Raw genomic sequence first — 25,192 nt, forward strand, 5'->3', positions numbered from 1 at the left:
CCAACCGCCAACACAACAGCGGTTGGGGGGATCATCCACCGGCAGGGAGTGGGGGAGAGTAAGGCCCCCTCCCCTGAGGGAGCTTGCGATGTTTTGAGTGAGGTGGAGTCTAAGATCTGACCTGACACAAAGACATAGACATACAGGCACACGTATACACAAGCATACGTTCCCACCTTCATGTGCACATATACAAACGCTCACACACTCATCCAACATGGAGACATACAAAAATGAACACTGTACACACACTCACACTCACATGTATAGTTTACCTCTGGGGTGTAGACCAGGAGGACCGCCCCAGCTCCCGCAGTAGTCCGGAGGCCCACCAGCCCAGAACCTGACCCGACGGCCAGCTCCTCCTCTCAGCCTCCAGCCCCAGACAGCGAACAGAAAGAGCGGGGCCCCGCCTCTCCCGCTCTAATATGATGTTGGTGAGTGTTGTTCTGAAGTGCTTTTAAAACAGGAGGAGGATATGGCTCTGAACACCTCTCCTCCCGAGAACCCTCACTGTCTATGTGTGATTTAAAATTGAGAAGTAGACACTGGCGCCAGAGGTAAGGCTGAATGAACAGACCGCCCTCTTGACACCATTCAGTGTGTCCACCCCCAAGGCCCTATATGTATGTGTCATGAAAGGGTAGGTAATGGGAATGTCTAAGTTGTGAATTAAAATAGAGATACAGGTGGTCACTAGGGGACAAAGGAGGAATACCTCCCCTGCACCCCAGCGACTCACCTGCACCTCAAGGCCCTACATGAGTGTTGGTGTGATGGAGCAGGAGAAGGGGAGCATTAAGGGATGGGAAGGAAAGGAAGAATGGGGGGGGTGCCACCCCCACCCCAGTGCCAGCTCCCCTGCTGACCCCCATAGGCACCCCCGCTCCCCAGAAACCATCCAGGGCAGGGGGCCCAGGCCCAACGAGACCAGGGCCCACGCCAGCAGTACCACCAGGCGACCCGGAGAACGGCGCAGCCCTCCGGTCCCCACCACCATGTAAAAACTATGCCCATCCCAACATTCAGTCAACTCCCAAACTACATATGACAATAGAAACCCAGGCCGAGTCCATCCTCCACCTCTGTTGGCTCCCCCCGCCTGCAGAGTGGGCACATCATAAGCAGGGACCATCTGCAGACAGATGGCAACAACTTCCCCGCCAGCTAACGAGGCCCCCAGTTCCGCCGATGCGCTAAGAGCACCCGCGCCAGGGCCGGGCCCAAGTACATTCACTGACCCACAACCCCGGCGACACACCCCACAGGACCCAAGCCCCCCAGACCCAGCCAGAACCCCAGCTCAGAGGCGGAGCAGCCCCAGAACCCCAGGCCCGCCCGGAGCCTCCCGGGCGCGGCACGGCTACCAGGCTGGCAGCCCACGTCCACCAGCACAGGCTCCGCCAGTAGCGAAGCATGCAGCTACCAGAGACGCACCATCCAAGAGCCCCCTATGCCCCGTCCAGGCCAGGACCACAGCCCCAGCGCTGACACCCCCAGACCCCCAGGGCTTTGGCACAGTGGCTGCTGGATGACCTTCTTCCGGGGCTCTCCTCTGCTCTTTTCTGAGTGGGGGCTGCAGTCATCCCTGCGTGGATCCACCTAGGACTCCTGTGTCCGGGGGTTTCTCTGGATGTCTGGGGCACGGGTCTCCTACATATCTGCTTCGGGTCCTGGGGAGCAGGGCTGCTGTTCCCCACACACACTATTACACTATTAGACATTTACATGGAAGAACCTTATGAATACAAGTGCGCTCACATATACGGGTGTGCACACAGGTGAACACGTGTGTATAATCAGGTAATCACAGACACACACTGTCTTGCCTAGCGGCTCCCTCTAATCCTATCTTGTAATATTAGTACTATGTGCTGTTCAATAGCATTTAATATTTATTAATCACTGTGATTGATACAGATGTTGGTTGCTGTGTTTTTGCCTGCTGCTGTTTTTTTTTTCCTCTCAACAGGTATTGAAGCAGATTGTCGGTGTTTTGTTTTGTCTCCCCCTCTCTCTCTATCCTCCTTTTTATCTTTTCTTCCATTGTCCACCATCTGACTCTTTCCCCACTTTCTTCCTTTTTCTTTTGTTTTTGTTTTCCCCCGGTCCTGTCTGTGACTATAACAAACCTATTTAAAAGAAAAATAAATATATATATATTTAAAAAAAAAAAAGCCATGAATGATGACAGCACAGCTACACATACATTACATACGCATGTGTCATCTGTGTTACTGACAGGCTGGAAAAAAAAAAAAAGTCAATGAGCTGCTAAATAAAGATTCACACTAGAGCACATTATGAAATAATGTAGTCTTTGAAATTACCTGTAGATGTCAACACTCATCAAATCTAATCAAAGAAAATAGAGGAAACTAAACTAGAACATGGATCAAATAACCAATAAGAATAAAAGAAAAACAATATAAGGTAATACAATGGAAGCTAAGCAAATTAGATGAGGACAGAAAATGATCCATCATGGACTCATTTAATCTTGTTGAGTCTGTCCCAGCAGCATGTCACATGCCCCATATTAGACTAGTGTTTCCTACATTAGAATGAAATGCTAGTCTAATATTGGGCACACTCTTACAGGGTCAAATAAGAGTTTCTAATTAACTTAACCCGCATGTCTTTGCATGTGGGCTAATACCAGAAAACTCAGAAAAAGGCCCTCAGAAACATGGGGAAAACACAAAAAGCCCACAAAGACAGTGCTTGGGGTGTGATCTGAAAGAGTGTGGAGCTGTGAGGTGCCCACTGTTTCACCATGTTGCACTATACAATGATTAAATAGCACATTTTAAAGATGCACATGAAAAAACAAAAAACAAAAAAAAACCTAAACACTAACTTTTTTGTCATATACAGGTAAAATTCCATTACAACGGATATCTTTAGAACAAAATTTTCATTACAAAGAAGTATTTTTATGGTCCCGACAGATTCCCCATATAACATGAGTCTATAGAAATCTCATTACTAAGACGTACATTCAGCAGATACTTTCATTATAACGAAGTGCACAAAAGACCTTTAAATACCTGAATGAATCATCTGCAGAGCAGTTAGTTCTGTGGCCTCAGCTCAGTTGTGCACAACGATCCCCAAACAGAAACACTGTAAATTTTTTTTCTTTCTTCAAACTTTCCTCGTACTTTTTTTTTGTCTTTTTTGTTTCCTGAAGTTTTCAGTGATACATTTTGCTTATTGCTCGTCAATATTTGAAAAGCATCCATTGGAATTTAATTCATTGTCACCCTCCTATAGAAACGGCAAAGAAAAATCTTGGGTTGTAAAGATATGTGAACTGCTGCATTTGAAGATGTCGAAAAAGCAGTTTTTATGTGGTTCAGTGATGCTCGTTCAAGAAACATTCCTATTAATGCGGCACTCATTCAAGAAAATGTGAGGTTTGTAAACTCTCTTGGGACCTCCCCCAACTAGACAGCACACCGAAGAGCGTCCCAAAGTTTGATCTCCATGTCTGTATGGGGCAACAGCAGGCTCACAGCTATGCTGCGTCTCTCCACCAAAGTAAACAGAAAAGATCTCGATGGGTGATACTAGGTTAGGAGCACATAAATTGTAAATACAAATAACAGGATTACTTGGTCACTGACCTGGCCACGAACCTGCCTGACTACTGTGTCTGTGTATAGCAGAGTGGCAGATCACGCTACAATATAGAAGTGTGCTGTTCCTGTTTTAAGCTGAATTAAGCTGGTTTTGCTAAAGTACTGAGACTCAGCCTTGTGTTTTGGGGTGCACGACAGGGACTTATAGCGTGACCCCGATCTTTTATGATATGCTTCTGTGGCACTTCACTGCACCACTGTGAGCCTGCTATTGCCCTGCCCCAGCAGCAGACAAACAATCCTCCACAGATGCTGCAATCGCGTTTCGGGACACACTTCAGCATGTCGTTCCTGGGGTTCCCAAAAGTGTTCAGAAACTTCACAATATAAAGAAGAACAAAAGGATGATTTGGCTTCTGTTTGATAACTGTGCTGCACACAACATGCTTCCACATTTAGACAATGTTCGCGTTGAATTCCTCCCACCCAATTGCACAGCAGTGCTTCAGCCATTGGATTTGGGCATTATTCGCACCCTGAAAGTGCATAATCACAAAGAAATGCTGAGAAAAATTCTCGTTAGCATAACTTGTAGGCAGAAGGAAGTTAAAATTAACACGAAAGAAGCTATTGAAATGATCGCCTGGATGCAAGTTAAAAAAAGCACTATAGTAACAAATACAGAATCTCATTACAACTAAATTTTCATTACAATGAAATATTTTTTAGGTCCCTCGGAGTTCGTTGTAGTGTAATTTTACCTGTAATTAAGAATATGACTAATGCTGTGTTATTTAAAAGGAGAAGTTATAGCTATAATATGGCTGTACTGAGGAAGGAAATTAGATTTATCTGGAGAAACTTATTTGTGTATAGAAGCAATTTACAAACACCTCACCAATCACCACAACACTGGATCAAAACAAGGCATAAGCAGAGTAAGACCAAAGTCCTAAGATCCATCACTCCTTTCTCCACTTATTTTATAAACACCCTCATTCAATCGCAGTCTGCTGTGCCAGCATCAGATGCAAGGTATGAACCAACCCTTGAGGTTAGGGTAGTCCATCACAGGGTAACACTTTGAGATAAAAAGCTACAAATGTATTACAGATACATAATGCTGGCTGGTTATCTATAATTTCAGAAATGGTAACTATCAGGGTATGATGATGATAAAATAAAATAAAATGCAGTGGACAAAGTGCAAGTTAATAAGTAACAAGGTGCAAAGCTATTTCTAAGGGGAAAATGCAGGAACAAAATATACTGTACAGCTAAAATAATGAAAAGTTAACTAATCTGTTAGAGTCATTAAATATACATATATATATACAGATAGTATATCTATATACAGAGTATACATTTCAAGTTAGGTAGAATGACGAAATAAAGACTACATATTTCAAGATTCTGTACATGTTGTCACAGAGTCATGATTAGAAAATAGAATGCATATTTCCATTTAAAAAGAGGAAGAAGGCTTCTAAAAATAAAACATCTCAGATCAGGAAAGAGTAAAGTTCAGTTCTTAGTCTCACTCAGAAAGTGTCACCTACAGGTGCACTCCATCATTTTGAGTACCATGCCAATTCCTCAGTGGTTGTCAAGACTTGGCTGACACCCAGCTCAGAAGCATTCTATTTATGTCAGTCAAGAACCTAGAAAGGTCATGTGGTGCCTTGGAATTATGGGACTACACAGTGGTGTAGGTCTTATGTTTCAAAGATTAATAGGTAGAGGTATAGTTGGGGGTATGGTTGGAGTTGGTTAGTGGGTTTTTTTTTTAAACTAATTTTCATGTTTTAAGGTTACATTGTCTTATGTGCACTTTTTAAGTTTTGGAAACTGTAACCACTAAGGGGTGCTGCAGTATCCCATACCCCAGACACAACCTCACAAACATATAATAATAATAGTGTAATGGTAATAGTGGTAAAACACAATTCTCTTTCTTTCTCTCTTTCTTCACCTCCACTCCTCCCAGGTGAGCTTTGTCCTCTTCCGCCTGATTCCAACTTGCCTGGATGAGGTTGAGCGGCTCCTGTAATCTTAGACCTGGCAGGGGTTCCTGTGCTGGGGCGAAGCCCATTTCAAACACACTTAATCTAGTTCATGGTCAAAGGGGCCTGAAACATATGTTGGCAACACTGGGAGCAAAGCCTGGACAAAGCCCCTGCCCACTGCAAGGTCCACTTACATACATACCAACACTTACCATAACAGAGTGACCAATATGGAATGGCCAGTGACTTTATTGTAACCTGCACGTTTAGGGATGTGAGAGGAAAACTGACACAGTTAAGGGGAGAATGATCAAACTCTATATGAGGAACAAGTGTGTGTGGGTTTCAAACCCAGGATGCCAAAGTCTCAGTACTAATCATTGTGCTGCCATATTATCCAACAATAATAGTATTAATAAAAATAAGGAGTTTAAATATCATGCATTACAAAATTTAAGAATATCTCAACCAGTATTGATCTCTGTAGAAATGTTATAATGGCAGAAGAGAGATTTTCACTTTCCACTGTCCATGATTATTTAAATCCTCTACATTTACCTATCCAAATGTTTTCCATACCAATTTCATCCAAGTTTAGGGTTGTAGTCAAGCCAGAGCATGATGTTTCAATATAACTATTGGTATTTGTGGGTAAAAAATAGAGCTACCAGCATCAATCTAAGGATCTCCGTCACTGCCAAAAGAGATGCTACTCTGCTGGGCCCTTGAGCAAGGCCCTTAACCTTCAATTGCTCCAAGGGCATTGTACAATGGCTGACCCTGTGCTCTGACCCCAAGGGGTATGCAAAAAGGTGCATTTCACTGTGTGTTGTCCTGTATAACTATGTATGTGACAAATAAATAAAGAATTATTATTATAAATTATTATTATTGTTATCAGTTGATTAAAATGAGGGCTGCCATTGTGTTTATTGAAGAGCACATTGAATGTGCTTAAGGCAGCATATTGAGACGGCTTACAATCCCCATTCCCATCAATTGATCTATCTAGTCAACCAGTTGTGTTGTGAATCCACTCTCTGTAACAGAGTCAAGGATATTCCCTAAATCTCGGGGGTGTTGCATAATTGGCGTTAGCTAATGAAAATGGAAAGGAAACTTTTGCTAGGCTACTAAACAGTACTGAATATTATCTACCAGATTAAAGAAGTAGTTACCCATATTTTAAAATTTCGCAGTTGTGATCTGATCTAGATAAATATTCATGGAAGAGACATTTATCAGTCTGGTTAGAATTTGTTAAGTTTATCATGAGAGACAATTGTTCCACAATAATGCTTTAAATGAGGAGCCATTATATAACATTTTTAAGGTCAGCATGGTCAGCAAGGTAGCAACTCAGTCATTATCATCAATATCATGACTGACTTAACAGCAAGTTTTTTGGTTTCCCCAGTTATCTCTGAACCCTTTTCTGCATGCCCTTGGGCTCCATGAGCTGCTACCATAAACATACAAAAGGACAAAGTAATGTTTGGGTGGAATGATTGCTGCAGTAATCTGTGATACAACTGTCCTCCATGATCTCTGTTCTTTTGCGGTTTGGCCTATCTATTCTGCATAAACTGGGTTTAAGCTAACAATGTGAGGGTGACTGGAGACTTTAAATTGGACTGATATTAGTGAGTGATTGTTAAGAGTGAGTTAGTATGTCCTTGTAATAGTAAAGGGATGAATACTCAGGGATGGGAAACTGTTAGCTGATGAAAGAAAGGGATTGTGGTGAGTTCATGGTGTTTTTTATAATTGTTTGTTTGTCTTACGATGTCTCAGACATGAAATTGCATATTTTCTGCTACAGACCCCAAATGCTGCTCACACAGTCCTTAATTGCACAGATGCAGGATGAGCTTCAACAAAGCCACTCAGATGCTGTTAAGTGTGACATGCAGGCAGCCTCAGTTGAACTATGAGAGAACAAAAAGAATGGAACACCTTAAGTGATGGGCCGGGAGAGAGAGGATCTGCCTTGTAAGGGGAGGAGACACCTCTTAGGGGGTTAAGTGTCAGAAAGATGGCTTAAAAAAGAAGGTGGAGCACCACAGCGGTCTATTAGGAGGACCTGCAGTACAAGGACAAGATGAAATGTGTTGAACAAAGCAAACTCACAAGGGTTCATTTTTATTGTTTTGTGGTCTGTGAAATGTTCTCCAACAATGCAAATTGTAAGAATGTCAGCCCTGGCAGTTTTGCATCATTTGAGTATCTCGCCTTTGCTATTACAGTAGTGCCACATTTCCTTTTTCAAATTACATATCAACCACCAAAATACAACTCCTCATTTGTTAATGAACTCTGATTTATTATCTGTTATAAAAACTATTTATGATAATTTTATAATAGCAGGTAATTTCAGCTTGCAAGTAGATAATTGTTGCAACTTGAATGCTACAGAATTTATGAATCTTTAAAAAGCTTTTGACCTTACTCAGCATATCACCCAGTTGGCACATAAAAAGGGTCATACATTAAATGTGTTCATCTCATGTAGCTTTTGAACTGACTCAGATAGTGGATATCGGTATATTTTATTATTACTGCGTTTTCTTAAATTAAACAATGAAAATAACTAGGACTAAAGAAAAGCACATTTTAAGAATCATTTCTGATGCAACAGCTTTCTTTCCCTTTTCTAAAATTATAAATAGTTCATCTTACTCTAGTATCTACTCTAATATAACCAGCAACATAAATACTAAGGACAACAGTTTTAATGCAAAACTGAAGGCAGTAGCTTCGAAAAACTTGTTAAAATAATCAAGAAATAATAAGCTAGAAGACAGTTTGGAAACTTTAGCAAGAATGCCATAAGGCCTTGTGTAAATGTTGAAAAATAAATTAACAATTGACTATAAAATGCTTAAGGCACACATTAACAAATATATTTTAGTTCGCTCTAAGAGACAGTTCTTTTTCTCCAAAATTATATACAACAGTACAAAAAATCCAAGAATCTTATTTAGAAGAACCCTTGGTTGTCTTTTGCACCTGGGCAGTCGGCGGAATGGATGCGTAAGCCATCAGTGGCTTAATGTGAGGATTTTGCAGCATTCTTTTCAGAAAACGTGTCTAATATAACATGTAGTGTATCAGAGAACTAGAGGACACACTTAGCTGAAGTGAACACAGTCAATTAAACTCATTTATTAAAATAAGCCTAACTGATCTTCATAGAATATTTAATATTTAACACCATCCACATGTATAATTGATCTAGTTCATGCAGGCATTTTTAACGACGTCTTTAATTTGCTGATCGACGGTGTATTTGATATCGTTAATTGTTAACTGGATACATGCATTTTCCTTGATTCACTAAAAGCTACTGTTGTTAAACCATGACTTAAGAATAATAATCTTAATATTTCTGTCTTGAACAATTTAGATCTTTCTCTAACCTGCCTTTTTAAAGTAAAATTGTAGAAAATTCAAAAATTCTAGAAGTTAATTTTTCAGCAAAGAAAAGACTACTTGCTGAAGACTCACTATTTCAGTTAAACATACCCTGAGTAGAGCTGCTGATTACCTGTGCGCAATGTATCTGTTGTTAGTCATTAGTTTAAAATATAAGTAATATAATATTTATAAACTATTGCTAATGCTCCTCTATTCAGTTTCTCTTTTCTGTATCCTCTATGGAAAAGTCGTCTCATATCGTCCAGCCCAGTACTGACTCCACTGTAGAATGGCCACTTGGAAGGAAGTGGCTTGTTGGCCAAGAAGTCAACGACTCTGATCGTGTTTGGTTTATCTAACATCTTTTCTTCAATCTGGCTGTTGTTCTACAGATTACTGATGGACAAATATAGTTGTTTATCATTTTTGCTAATTAGTTTCTACTTACTTTTTAATGTACAGTGTTTGAACAAATCTGTCTCCTCATATGTGATGGTTCTGTATTTAGTGAGTGGTATAACCTATTCTTGCATTTTTCCTTGCAGATGTACTATTGTATTTTATTTCTGGGGTCACAATGATAGATTGGCTCTGTGAAAATGATAAGTTGTGTTCAGTTTTGTGCATTTACCCAATATGTTGACACCCATTGGACACCACGCCTCCCTGGGAGAGGATCTCTCTCTGAATTGCCTATCCTAATTGTGGATAAGTATCAGTGAGATTTTGTGCCAAATCAGGGCACAGAAACTGCATTGGTTAAAGAAGTTAATGACTTAGGTGCTGATGCTGATGCTGATTCAAATAATATCTCAATTCTTGTTCTATTAGACCTGAGTGCAGCATTTGAAACGTATGATCACAGCATACTTATTAACTGCCTTAAACAATGTGTTGGCCTTTCTCTTAGTACTCTGAATTGGTTTCATTCTTACATCACAAGAAGAAAATTCTTTGTCAGTTGCAGTGATTACTGTATATATTTTGGGTCATTTTTTATTCTCTATCTACCAGGAAATTTCAAAAATATAAAGTGAATTACCACCTCAATGCAGATGACACATATATTTATTTGTCAGCAGCATCAAATGATCGAGAAGCCCTAAATCCTCTGACCCAATGTCTTAATAGCATCACTGAATGGATGAATAATAGTTTACTTACACTAAACAGACTTTTTTTATTTTTTTTATTTTTGGCAGCAAGCGAAAAAGTGAGGACCTAAAAATAAAGTAGGCCATCTGGCCATCTAAGGCCAGAGGTAAAGAATCTAGGCATCATTTCAGATTCGGTGCTAAACTCCTAATCACACATTAAGAGTATTACTAAGACAGCACCATTTAGGAAATGCTGCAAGAGTTAAATCTTTTATATCACTGCAACATGGTGAAAAGTTAACACATGCTTTTATCTTTAGCCACCTAAATTATTGCAATGCACTTTTATCAGGTTTAGCAAAAAAAAAAAAAAAAAAAGAAAGAAAGAATTTTAACTAAAAAGAGGAAATCTGAGCATATGTCTCCAGTCTGTCTAGCTGGCTGTGTCCTTTAGGATTTATTTTAAAATACTTCTTACTGCTTGTCCCCATACATTCCTAATTGTAATCTTAGATCCTCTAACACTAGTTCTGTATTCTCAAAATGACACATAAAAGAACTGGTATGGCGCCCTTCTGTTTTTATGCACCAAAACTCTGGAATATGCACCAGTACTGTTCAACACTACCAAAATTAATATATAGGATTCTACTAGGAAATAAAGGACATCTAGTCTCCTTAAATGAGATACAAAATTATTAAAACATTTAAAAGAATGCTAGAAAAAAAACCCGTAAAGCTGTCCCCATCTATTTATGACAATAGTAGAACTAGCAAATTCTTCTGAAAGCTGTGGGTGAACACACAGTTACAGAACACCATGTTGGAAGTTTAAATAGGTACTCCATGTGTCAAGGTCTGACATCATAAAAACATCACCTTATAAAAGTTACAGACAATGAAGAAATGTACATTTCTGCTAAGAAGTAAATTTTATCTAGGCATTTTATATTTTTTGATTGTTCGGTTCAGAATGCTGTACTGCGATGTACAATTGCAATGGATGACAAATTGGACTGGACTGCCAATACTGATGCTCTATGTAAGAAAAGTCAGAGCAGACTATACTTTCTGAGAAGGTTGACATCCTTCAACATCTGCAGTAAGATGCTGCAGATGTTCTACCAGACGGTTGTGGCGAGTGCCCTCTTCTATGCGGTGGTGTGCTGGGGTGGCAGCATAAAGATGAAAGACGCCTCAAGACTGGACAGACTTGTTAAGAAGGCAGGCTCTATTGTAGGAGTAAAGTTGGACAGTTTAACATCTGTGGCAGAGCGACGGGCATTAAGCAAACTCCTGTCTATCATGAATAATCCACTGCATCCACTTAACAGTGTCATCTCCAGACAGAGGAGTAGCTTCAGTGACAGACTTTTGTCACTGTCCTGCTCCACTGACAGACTAAAGAGATCGTTCCTCCCCCACACTATGCGACTCTTCAATTCCACCCGGGGGAGTAAATGCTAACATTAATTTTATTTTAATTTTTTTCATTTTTTTTTTTTTTTCATTTTTATTACTATTTAATTTAATATTGTTTCTTTGTATCAGTATATTGCTGCTGGATTATGTGAATTTCCCCTTGGGATTAATAAAGTATCTATCTATCTATCTATCTATCAAAATTGGGAAAAATCTATTTTAAAACTTCATTTTGTGCACATTTGAATGCACATTAATGCTCTAGAGTTAGCTAGTATTATTCACTTGTAGTGTCTTGGCTAACAAAATTTTAAATGAATAGATTTGGACTGTTTGGGATGCAGTTACAGAGGTTCTTAAACAGATTTGACCGATTGAGTTTTTCTCCAAAAAATAACAATGCCATGCTTCATTGAACTGTAATAAATCATAACGAGCTTTCATAAATCCATTTGTGCCAGCAGTCACCAAACATTTGAGAAACAAAGATATAATTATGGACATTTATACATACAATATATAATATATTTAGACTTTGCTGACTACTGGTTTCACTGGGCTTTTCATTTGTATTGGAAAATGACCAGTAAAATAGGAATTATGAGGGATCCTAAGGCTTAGTTGATACTCGTTGTGACCAAGCATTCTTCTGCCTACAATTATTGGACAACAAATTAGCTGAATAACCACCACATACTTAAAAACTGATGTGAATACTGTTTGCTAAGACTGACCTGGATTAAACATAAAAGACACAGGCATATAATCCAATAAATTCACACCACATAGAATGAATGATTCAGATAATACCACAGACAAGGGCAAAAGAGGAGTTGTATTTCTTTATTAACAAATTGCTAATGTTCATACAGTATATCAGACATGGAAGTTTTAACTTCCACTTACCAAGACAGTTTTTTTCCATGATCATGACTGTAATCTCCAAAAAGCTCTAATTTACTTTAAATTACTGCCATCAAGTATTACATCTTAATCTGTATTGATTATCATAGGTTACTTCAGCCTCTGTAGTCATAACATGCTGATGCCAGAATAGTTCCAGCATATCACGTGTGCAACATTTTGGGTTAATGCCAGCCTACAGTAAAGCAGATTTACCGTTTAATGCATGACCACCTTTCAGAAAGTCAGATTACACATTGGTTCTTTTTCCAGTTAATAGTTGTCATTCAGTATTGATCTCTGGACTCAGAATCGTGACTTTTACATTGTTTCAAGATTAGGACATCTTCAAGGATTTGACACATCTTCATAACAATACTGAAATTCTTTTGTATGGTATCATATTTTGAAAAAAGCACTTCAGATCTTTGTAAAAATGGCATTATCGTGTCCTTATCATATAATCTAACCAGTAAATCTGTTCACAGTTTCAGCTCCTGCTCTATACAAAAGGAAGTTCAGGTTATAATGTGTCACAAAAGAAACTGTAGTGGGATTCAGTATAGTGATCCATCTTTGCCTGAGCAGTCAAGCAATGTTTATACATATTTGGCTGTAATAACAGTCCACCTGTCTACATTTCTTGTCTTAAAGGGCATTATGTGAAGAACACTACAGAGGCTGGCATGACTGAAATGGTTAGGCAAGCATGAGCTCAAATGGTGTCTTCTCCTGTAATCTGAACACTTGTGCAGAAAAGTTAGCACTAGTCAAAATCAAACATCTTGGAATCTTTCACTTTGTAATTTTCCAAGGATATTATGTCTCTTTTCTATGAAATGTCCTGCTATATGTTTAAATTACTATATATATACAGTATGTTTAATCATTAAGTATTTAGAAAGATTTCACGTAAAGTGTGACATGTTGTACTTCCATGGTAGACTCGCTCTTTTTCCATATGGGACTGATATTATGAGTCTGTTAATGGTGAGGATTTTTATTTGTTCCCTTTATTGCTTTAAAAATCTAGACAAAGACACCTATGTCAAAATCCTGTCTGTTAGCAATATCTGTACTTGTAATACAATTGCATCAAATAAACTGGCTGGTGAACACCGGGTATTTTTACTTGCAACTGTGCTGTAGACTTTTTTAATCCACAGGTTGTAAAAGCGGACAGTAAAAGCTCAGAGATGTTCCTCAGAGTATTGTGCTTAGGTCATTATTGTATTCCTGGTTTACCCTGCATGGAAAGTCAGCCACAGTAAAGAAAAAGAAGAAGAAGAAGATCTGCTGATGAAACAACTGCAGTTTGTCTGATTCAGGGTGAATCAATGAGTCAATGCGTAGTGGGGGAAATAAAAGGTGATTAAAAGCATCTGTTTAAATGTTAATAAAACTAAATAAATTGTTATTAAGTTCAAAAGCGGTTTTAGCACTTCCCTGTACTTTCAAAAGCACTAACTAAAATGACTAACATCAATCATTTTAACATATTATTTTTTGTGAAATTACATCTTGAAGCACTTTCTAAAGAAGACACAGCAATTGTGTAGCTCCATCTAATGTAATCACCAGAGATTTTTCATCATCACTGCAGGCCTTGGTAAAATTTATTGCCATTGACACTTAGCATGAGATTACTGGATACATTACAGTTTGGTGTAGCAGCCCATTGTCTCTTAATCATAAACCATTCACACTTCATTTTAAATAAAATCTCTGGAACAGGCGAGTGATCTATTGAGAACATTTTAGTACAACGTTATCTTCCAAAAACTCTCAACAGGATATTGGGCATGTTAACCATTTTATTGGTTGTCCCTGCCACTTCAGTCTGGTAGACCACCACATTACACCAAGTTAATTCATTCAGTAGTGTCAGATTTGAAAAAATAATGTTTAAATATATCATCCATCCTCCAAATTCTTTCCAGCGTACCAGGCAACCTTCAAAATGAGAATGTTTATATGGTCATATGAATATCTGTGTTTCACTCAAACAGTTAACTGGATGAGCCCTACAGGCCTACTGTGTAAAGAGGCACAGAGCAGGCTCTTATTATTGAGGAGGTTCAATTTCTTTAATGCTTGTGGCTTACAGTAAGTAAGTTGTTGGAGGATATTCTACAAGTGCACAGTGTACTGTTCTAAATTGTGGTGTGCTATAGGAATAACATCACAAGAGTCCCATGAATGAACTAACTTTAGTTGAATGAGCTTTTTAAAAGGACTGACCCTGAACTGACAAGAAAGACATAGCAGTACTTGAAGTTATAGAGAGGAGAGCAACCATATGCATCCCAGGGCTTACAGACATGTCCTACTCTGACAGACAAAGAGAATGAAACCTGTTTAGTCTCGAGCAGAGGAGACTGTGTGGGGAGCTAATCCAGGCATTTAAAATCCTCAAAGGCATTGATAAAGTAGATCCAGCAACATTCTTTCAGCTTAAAGGGTGAACACATACTCAAGGACATCAGTGGAAATTAAGGGGAAGTGCATTTAAAACTGAAGCCAGGAAGCACTTCTTTATGAAAAGAGTTGTGGGACTCTGAAAAAAAACTATCAAGACTTGCAGTTGAAGCAGAGAACCTTACAACCTTTAAGGAAAATCTGAATGCGACATTGGGACAGCAAAGCTATTAGCTAAATAAACAGGCTTGATAGACTAAATGGTTTCCATTTGTTCATCAAATTTCCTATGTTCTTATGGACTCAATGAAGATAGCTTCTGAAAGGAGAGTAATTGAAAAATTACTGTCTGTCTGTCCATCCTCTCCATATTATTTTTGAAATCTAGGTGAATAGGATGGATGCGCTTGTTGGGCTTGTAAAACTCTCGGGGTCGCTATTGCCCTGCTAACCCCAACAGAGAGATACACTGGACACATGGTAAAAGCACCAAGAAGATATTAAATTCTTTTTCTTCTAGGAATAATACCCTAAGCACCACAGCCACTACTAATACAGGCAAATAAATACAATAATGATCACAATAAAACACAAATCTTTCCTCTACACCTCCCAGCAAGTGTTGTGTACTACCTCCTGACTCTGGTTTGCTTGCTGGGTTCCCATCAGTATTTTATATAGTCCTTGACCTGGAAGTGCTGGAGTGGTGGGGGACTGGTTTTTTCTCCAGCCCGGAAGTACTTCAGAGATTCGGGCTGTGGATGAGGCATAGTACCTCTGATCCTTTAACAACTCCTCCTGCCAGCACCCACGGTCCCCAACAGGGCTGAGAAACTGAACTTCAAGTCCCAGGATTGCCTGTGGGAATCCAGTGCACCGCTACATTCCAGGGGAGCTGCCATCTAGTGTTTTGGGGGAGGCAGTATCCAAAAATATCTGCCTTCACCCATTCCTTCCATCCTTTGGGTGTCCCTGCTGGGTTAAGCTTCCGGCCATCCCTCACAGGCTGAATGGTCTTTTCTCATCACAGTTTTCTAATGTACACTAATGAAGTATTATTCTGGACCACTATTAGCTACCATCTCATTCCAACATGCTGTAATGGGATACTTTTTAAAAATGTTTTACTGCTTTAAGCTATGACTTTACTTACTTTGTTGCTACTTTGAGAGAGTGAATTTTCCTTGGAGATTAATGAAATCTATCTATTTATCTATCTATCTGGATTGCAAATACATATTTTGGAGTGTCAGGCATTAGTCAGGGAAAAAAATCCTTGACATGGTGCAGGCCCATCATACATTCATACAAAGCCACACACCCACAATCATCCACAACAAACAGTTCTGAAGTTGCCAATCAAACTAAAGTAACAGTTGCATTTTCTTTTCAGCCATCCATACCTTACATTGTATCAACTCTGTTGTCCTAGTAATGATAGCTTGCTGCTGAGTTGTTGTTGCTAATGTTGTTCTTGTTGTTGTGGTACATGTTGTTATCACTAACTTAATGAATGGGAGATCTTGTGAGCAAGAATTTGTAAAGCATGTGTGGGACAATACAGTAAAGTCAAACGTCACGTTTTTCAGATCACAGAAAAACTGCAAGCAGTAGTCTGATAATATTTAACATCTTTAAGCCATTGTTAATATTTTACATGACCTATTATATAGAAGAAATATTTTTTTTGCAAAACAAGGAAATTAACCTACTAATGAATTCTGTTGTTCTCAGACCAATGGCACAATAAGATAAATACTGTAAAATTCTAAATTCTTATTTAATTTAATGATTACGTGTTAATGTTACGATTGCTATGAAAAAAATGTAAACTAAGTAAAACTGCGTTGGAAATAATAGCTCATTTTATACCTATAAAAATATTATCATTTGTATACGCTTATGTTGCTTTAGATTGTTTCAGCTGATAGTTAACTAATCGAACTGGGTTCTGCAGGGATTGTGAGTACTACGAGTAAAATGAGTATTGACTAATTCAACAGAAGGCAGAGAGAGCTCTCACTTTCTCTCTCTTTTATTGGGGGATTCATCTACATATAGGGGTGATATAACATTTTTCCAATAAAATAAGTTTCCACCCTTTGCTACAGATTACTTGGGTAATTAACAGAATTAAATGAGTTATATGTGCAAATGTAATTAAACTAGGGAGTGTGTTTGAAGACTTGCAGACATCTAAAATTTGTCTTGCCTACCAAAAGAAAAATACAATACATATTAAGCAGAAGGAACCTTTATGCACAAAGAAATAGTAAACTTAAATCAAGCAAAAATAAAATTAAGGGTTAAAAATTGAGAATGCGCTCCCCTCGACTTTCTCGTATACTGAGATACAGGAAAAGGTAGTCAGAACCACTTCCATTTGTGATGTATTTCTCAAATATAATATCTCTTTGTTTCTCATCATAACTAATTGATAATACACAATCATTTATCTCAATTTATAATCATACTTTATATTAAAATTATATTTTCACACTTAGGGAGGTTGAAAACGGTGGTGGAATTTTTCATGATTACATTTGCATTACCTAGATCGCGTGCAAAGTAAAAACAGTTATAGTTACCTAAAAACAGAAAAAGTGTTAGTATCTCTTATATATATTTCTCTTCTGCTTTGTCCTGCTTCCACTTCAAAAATGGTCCCGCCCACACGCAGCCGACACGGCATTTCTCGATTCCTATTCTTCCTCTTCCAAACCCTTCCCCACACTGCCTGCAGCTCCTCTTTAAAACCGGTCCCGCCCACACGCAGCCAACACGTTGTCCAGCAACACAGTCTCAGCAGACATACACACAATCCCCTTCCCGTTACCACAGGTACTTCTTCACCTCATTCCTGTCTTCCTGTCCAAGAGTACAACAATGGGACTCCACACCAGCAGTGCAAACACTGTCATGCACTATACTGGCCTGCTGAGCGTAATACATCCAAAAAGTACTCGAGGTACTGCTACGATGGTAAAGTAGCTTTACCACTTGTGTCTTTACAACAGCTTCTTACACAGCAAACATCAGAAGGTAAAACTTATTGTGAACATATTTGAGAATACAACTCTTCTGTAGTGTTTGCTTCCATGGGTGCACAGATAACTCAACCTCCTGGCCACGGACCATAATGTTTTAAAATACACGGGCAAATTTATCACCAAATCTCTCCACTATATGCTAACATTTCTACCTCTCCAGGATATGGACAGTTGTATGTTTGTGACACAGCGCAAGCTACTGAAGTTCGCTTACAAAATAAACCAAACTCTGCATGCAGCGAAAATTTACTTCTCCAGCTAGATTCCATGCTCAGAATCATCAACCCCTTCGCTAAATCATATAAACACATGCATGAAATCGCTCAGTCCAGTCCAACAGCATCTGTACGAATGGTTTTCAATGAAAACCCTGGGCAGGATTTACGACGATACAATACCCCGACATGTCACACTGATGTTGCAGCAATTTTCATCAGAGAAGATGGCGAACCCCCTGCTGAAAGGGACATTTGCATCTATCCCAGAGGCAACTCCTGTAAACAGATTTCCACGCTCAATTTGAATTGCGATCCTATGGTTTACCCACTTTTATTCCCTTACAGAGACATTGGCTGGCACAAAGATTTACAACATATTCCCGATAAAAGAACCGCCAACCGAATCAGGCTTACTCAATGCCAATTTTACGTGTACAGATTATCAATGAGGAATACATTTAGTATTTTGCAATCCAGCGGCAAACTATTCCAACAGTACGGCGTAGATGCGTATGTTAAAACAGAGGGCGCACGTCTCAACTATTTCAGATTACATCAACAAGATCTGAGCGTGGAACAATACAAAGGACTGTCAGACGCGCTGCAAGTAAAGGCTGAAAATAACAACATATGTGTAGGCAAAATGATCATATTACAGTCCACATTTCCACACACAAATAACAGGACAATAAAGTGTCACCTGTAATCTATATTTTTCGCAAAAGAAGAACTCTCATAAAACTCAAACTGATATCCATATATGGTGGGATATCAAAAAACACTGAACATCCTACTGTATATACAGTATGTAATGAATGAACAATCTAGCATTAATTACATTTGTTGTGTCCAGAGAGTCAGAGTAGATGTAGGTGGTTATTATGATTGTATGAGCATGTGTGCAATTTAAAAAAGCAAAACTTTTGTGAGGTGTACAAAATCATGTATAATTTGATTCAAATGAAAATAAAATAAATGTTCATTGTTAACATTTTAGCTTTTTTCTGTTATTTATTTTTGCTATGCTGGCATCATAGTTCATAAAGCAAGAACCAGACCTGGGTGGGGCAGTGGTCTATTTTAGAGCACATTCACAAACCCCCACACACACATTCATACTGGACTAATTTAAAGTTACCAAATAACTTAAGAGAATTATCTTGAGATGTGGGAAAAAAAAATCAAAGTACTAGGAAAGAAACCCATGGAGTCACAACATGAACTCTGGAGCTATGCAGCAGAGGCACCATTACATTCCAATATTAACTAGTTCTTTTGATTGCACAAAAATGCACCACAACTAATAAATAAGTAAGTAATAAATAACTAGCTGTAATTATCATTGCAAGAATAGGAGATTAGGAACATCCATAAAGACCAGGCAGCTCAAAGCCCTGTGTACCTGAATCAGTTTTAAGTATTTTTATGTGATCCACATCCATTTAAAAACCTGTACAGGTTCCAGTCTTTTACAACTCTGAATGGAATTTATCGGGTTTGAGAATGTAAAATACAGTTTATAGACTGTTATTTAATGGGTTTTTAAAACATCAAAGTATATAAAAAGAGAAAATGAAATCATGGTGATCTCAATATCTAAAAAGCACCATTTCTGTTTTTTCTTTATGCACGGTTTTTTTGTTTAGGCCATAGGCTAGAAATCTGGCACACAGGTACTTTGCACTGTAAGTCAGATTTTTGACATATAATTCTTATCCTTGCTTATTATAGGAGGTTTCGGGTTGGAAAGAGTGGTCATAATTCCACAGCTAACTCACTTCATAACTGATCATATTTGGTCTAAATAGAAAAAAAAAATCCAACGTTATATTTACAATGAAGTTTGGAAATAATACATTTACATAGCGGTAAAAAAGAGCTGCCTTTTGAAAACAGCAGGTGGTAAGAATGACTACAGTGTGGTCTATTGACAGAGAAAAACCACCACACCAGTTGTACAGGTGGTGTGATGTCTAGCATGCTTGTCTTCAACCACAAAATCTAGAGTTGATTTCCGTTCATTACATTTTACTTTTTCTTCAGTCAAGCATCTCCCTTAATATTTGTTTCTTAGCCTAAAGAGCATTGTCGCCATGTATTTATTTTTGGCACCAGAAAGAAAATGAATACTGTATGCAAAGATGTTTCTAGTAATCATGTGACCCTGTAGTTAGGATATAGCGGGTTGGATAATGGATGGATGGACAATAGTTATGTACATAATTCAACATGTTTAAGGATTATAAAGTTTGGTTCTATTTAATTTGTAATTATTTGTTGCCTTTCTACTTTCTCACCTGGCAACTCGTGGTAGCTCAGCCTTCACAGATTCATCTGCATTTGACTAACTGTTCGTCCAGTCAATTACACCATGTATTACAGAGCCGAGAAATGTTGATTTTGGCAGAAGACGCAGCTCCTCATACAATTTGTGAAATAGGAGCATTTGTTTATTGGCTCTTTCCTGAAGTATGGACCCCCTACTAAAAAATGCTGTATTATTTTTAAGATAACATCCATTAACCCTCTGCCAGTTAGGAACATGTTTTTTTCCTGGACTCACCTATCACAGAATTTAAAACAGCATTGTTTCAGCAATGCACATTCACTTGGTCACTATTGAGACTGAAGGTCACTCAGGAAGATCACAACACCCCTTAAAGTTATAATGTGCCTACTAATTTCTCTGTGGTCCAGCAACTCCATACGAGTACTTACTTACCAGTACTTAAGTAAACATTAAGTTTGTGAGGGACTGCCGGCCGTGTATCCCGGCCAACAACCCCAAACAGCTAGATGGAGCCATCCCTGCAACATGGAAGGGCCCTGAATTCCAGCAGGGCATCATGGAACTTAGAGTTTTTCACCACAGCCTTGCTGGATACCATGGGGGCCACTGGAGGACGCTGCAGGGAGGCTCAGGGACTTGTACTTTCCCTATAACCCGGAAGTATTTCACAATCGTGGAAACGGAAGAAATGATATACTTCCGGGCTGAAGAAAAGAGAAGATTACCCGACCCGGAAGTGTTAGATAATCACATGGACTGAGGGCTCAGAAACACTTCCGGGTCGAGGAGTATAAAAGACTGTGGGAAATCCCAGACAGATGAGCTGAGCTGGGTGGAAGGGTGGCAACGCGTCTGGGAGTGGAGGATTGGTTTATTGTTTATTTGTTTATTGAGTATTGTGGAGAGGAACGTGCTTTGTGCATATTATTATTATAATAAATAATAATTGGACTTTTTATCTGGTGTCTGACGTGTGGTCTGAGGGTACAAGGGTGCGAGAAAGCCCTAATCTGTCACAAGTTATATAGGTTTACTATTTTGTGACACTGCCTGTTTGTACCTTGTAACTCATACAGTTATGTGGTATTGAGTTTATAAAGTAAGTTAAAGGTAATATTTTAATATAGTAATATAATAGCTATGATTGAATTTTAAAGTAAACAATACACCAATTCTTTGTTTTTTTATCCTTAATTCTGACAGGAAGTTTTGATATAACTACTTTTTCCAAAGACATGCTAACTCCTGTTCATTTCCTCTTTCACTGTATATAAACATATATATAATACTGTATATATAAACATACTAGCCATTGAACCTGTCAGAGACATGTAATAGAATAATTAAAAAATACTTGCCATCTCTTGTCCTACTTTCAGCATATTTCCTCTGTATTTGTGTGTGTCTGAACTTTTCTTTACCAGAGCTTCCTTTCTCAAATGTTTTCTCGTGAAGCCTGATTCTTGAACTCTGTTATTACTTTCAAGGCACCTTTCTCTCCTCCTCTCAGTGTACCTCATACACTTTTACTCTTCTACATGTGTCTCACACTTGCACTTTCTTTTTCATAGCATCACTAAAGCTAAACTGACCAATTACACCAAAGGCAAACTGACCAATCAGATTGCTCTGAGGGACACAACACACAAACCTTAGTGTTTCATTATATAGTAGACAGACTAGAAGTATATATACAGAATATCATAACAGAGTACTGTATGTACTTATCTAAGTAGCCTCTTTATTACAGTAGGCTTGGGGCCAGTTCCATGAATAATCTTCTTAATGAGGATCATCTCATCATCTGTGTCTATACAGGGAACAGTATGCATTCAGTTTGGTTTACATTTTTAATCCTTTTATTAACAACTTCAATAGATTTTAGCATATTAAATAAATCACCTTGATTTAAACAAAAATGTGATTGTGTTAACATGTTAATCCATTTTGAAAATCTTAGGAAGTAATTTCAAATTGTTTACGTAAGTAAATAAAATTATTTTTAAATTTTATTTTAAATTTCAGTATGTTATGCATTTGAAAGGGTTTGTCCTTGCTTGCTTGTTAGGGAAATGACTAGTTCTAACATTTATCTTTACAATTTTTAACAAAAAAGTAATTTAATACATTTTTATAGCTATTTGTTTTAGAGGAAAATATGCATTAAGTAGGAAAACATAAAGAATTCCATTAACTGTCTGCCTTACATAATGGAATAAAAAGTAGAAGAGAAACCTTTGCAGCTGCATCACTAATTGATATTAACACCAAATTCAATTAAAATACATTTTTTCTTATTAAGTGCACTTCCACTTACAAGCCGAGTGTGCAATGTAATAATTGCAAATACAATATAAAAAATTAAACGAATAAACACAAGAACATACTGTTTAAACAGAAACAGAAAAACATTATGTACTATACAAAAATATACAAGTATGCAGTCCATAATGTATACACCACTCTTCTGCTACAATATATAAATATCATCAATTTGAATGTCCTGTGTCATAAGGTTTTAGGTGAGTTTCAGAGGCGGCTCATTATTTACACATTGCCCAGTTTCAGGCCATAATTGGGATCATTTGAAGCTGGTATCCTGCTGTTGTTTATAGCTTACTGAACAATGGAACTAACATTTACAGACCTGTTAATGCTGATCTCAGTTCCCTGTGTGGTTACTTGGTAAATGACCTTTAATTAAGGCAGAATCTTTTTTAGTGATAAAATGTCTTCTTTTGTTATTAGTTATTAATATGAATAACCAGAAGAACAGTTGTGGCCAAAAAAGGTAATTTTTCCAGAGGTATAAAAAAACTAAGAAGATGAAAGAGAAAAGGATTTCAACCTATTTATTTTGAAAAGTAATAGACATATACAAATACTGTACTGTACAGTACATATATACCTTATGATGCTATCTATAGTATATAATATCTACATGGAAAGTTTGCCTAACTAATGTATGTACAATTAAACGTATTCTCTGCTACATAATTTGCAGTTTAGGACATAACCATAAAAACTAATAAGAGAATCTTCCATACATTTTTGAACCTGCCTTGTCAGAAACATTGGCCACAATGCAGAAACACGTCCTAGAGAGAATATCAGTCCATAACCGGGTACATTTACTGACAGCAGATCAGTTTAATGCTGAAAAATAACTAAACGTGTATAGTACACATTTGAAATGTTGATGGAAAACAGCAAAACCTAGGAAAAAAGCACATATTTGTGATACAGAGTGAATGTGCACACTCCACACAGACAGATATTTCAACCCCGGGACTTTGGCAATGAACCACACCATACCACTTAACATGAAAATCTGTATGGAGCAGATGTTTCCTAAATTTCAACATTTCTCTTGCTGTAACTTCTTCTTTTAATTCCTGATTCTGGGAATACTTTTTTGCTTATAACAACACAGTATGTGCAGGACAAAAGACTAGTGACTACGTGGCATCTAAATGCTATTTCAGTATCAATTTATTTTTGTATAGTGCTGTCCACTGAGTACACTGTAACAGTTTACAGGTAAAAGTTTTCATTTCAAGTAAATGCTATTATTAAGAGGCCAAGGGTAGCTGCGAGTATATGACTTCAAACAGAAATGTTTTATTGTTAGGCTATTTGTATCAATCAGCTTCTATGGAACACAGCATGACCAAAGAATCTTCCAGTTAAATTGGCAGCTAAACTCCAATGGTTTCAAATTTATTTACTGTATTTCTCTACACTTTTTATAATGTAATTTAAATAAAATAATAAAAGCTGGCTATTTTATTTATATTTTTTAGTGTACACCACTAAACCATAGGTAATTTGTATTTCCACTGCATAATGGTACTGCATATGCTGCTGTGTAAATGGCTACACTGAATTCATGCTAAAGTTATAGTAAGCCAATCAGTAATCCATAGTAATCTATGCAGCAGAAGAGGACAGGATCATGACATTTTTGCTCGATATACTTTATAATAAGCCTGTCTTATAATATCAGAATTATTTTGATGCACCTTTTTCACCCTAGTTAAATCCAGTGGATTTTCTGACAAGGTTTTATGAACTGGAAACTTACAGTAACTGAAGATTTGTTAAGCTCATTTGTTTTTTCTGTTTCATAAAATGAAGTAGAGTGGCAATATGGTTGTATGTTGGTTGAACATATGTTTATGTATTTCACTGTGTTCTGTACTACTACTACTGCTGCTATTATCACCCATACTAATGGACCTCTGTGCATTAGCCACAGATCTCTAACAGCTAATTCTCCATAGGCCTAATGACCCATGCGCCAGGACAGTAGCCCTTTAATAAAATATCATTGTCCATGTACAGCAGTAGGTTCTTTTGAAAACATGGACTCTGGGAGTCCTTTAAATATATTCAAGCTAACCTGTAATGACATAGTGATAGATGAGGACACTAGAACACAGCCATATATCTCACTTTCATACGCAGTAGTGCCTGATGTATAATTTACCAGGACCAGGCTGCAACACTTTGGTGCGCTTAGTACTGGAATTTGAGGAACACTTCAGAACAGGTGGACACGTAGCCAACAGAAAACAGATTTAGAGATGCTGCCAATATTGTTTCTTGGTGGGACAAATAGCAAAGCAGGGTATGCTCTAGGACCTGTCAAGGCTCACTCATATTCATCTCTTATTATTTTCATTTCTGCACTGTAGCTGAAACACAACGAGCAGTTGGGACTGGATTGCACGATGCTGCACAAGCTTGTACGAAGGGCCTCCTTTCACTAACATGGCACATACCCT

The 25,192-nt window shown here is 38.0% G+C and overlaps 1 protein-coding gene across 3 annotated transcripts in view; it reads right to left on the reverse strand.

Moving 5' to 3' along the window:
• LOC120530561 (transforming acidic coiled-coil-containing protein 2-like) overlaps positions 1 to 25,192 on the reverse strand; it is a 123,442-nt gene that overhangs the window by 80,274 nt on the left and 17,976 nt on the right. The window lies entirely within an intron of this gene.

The sequence above is a fragment of the Polypterus senegalus genome, chromosome 1, assembly GCF_016835505.1.
Source record: "Polypterus senegalus isolate Bchr_013 chromosome 1, ASM1683550v1, whole genome shotgun sequence".
Classification (NCBI taxonomy): Eukaryota; Metazoa; Chordata; class Cladistia; order Polypteriformes; family Polypteridae; genus Polypterus; species Polypterus senegalus.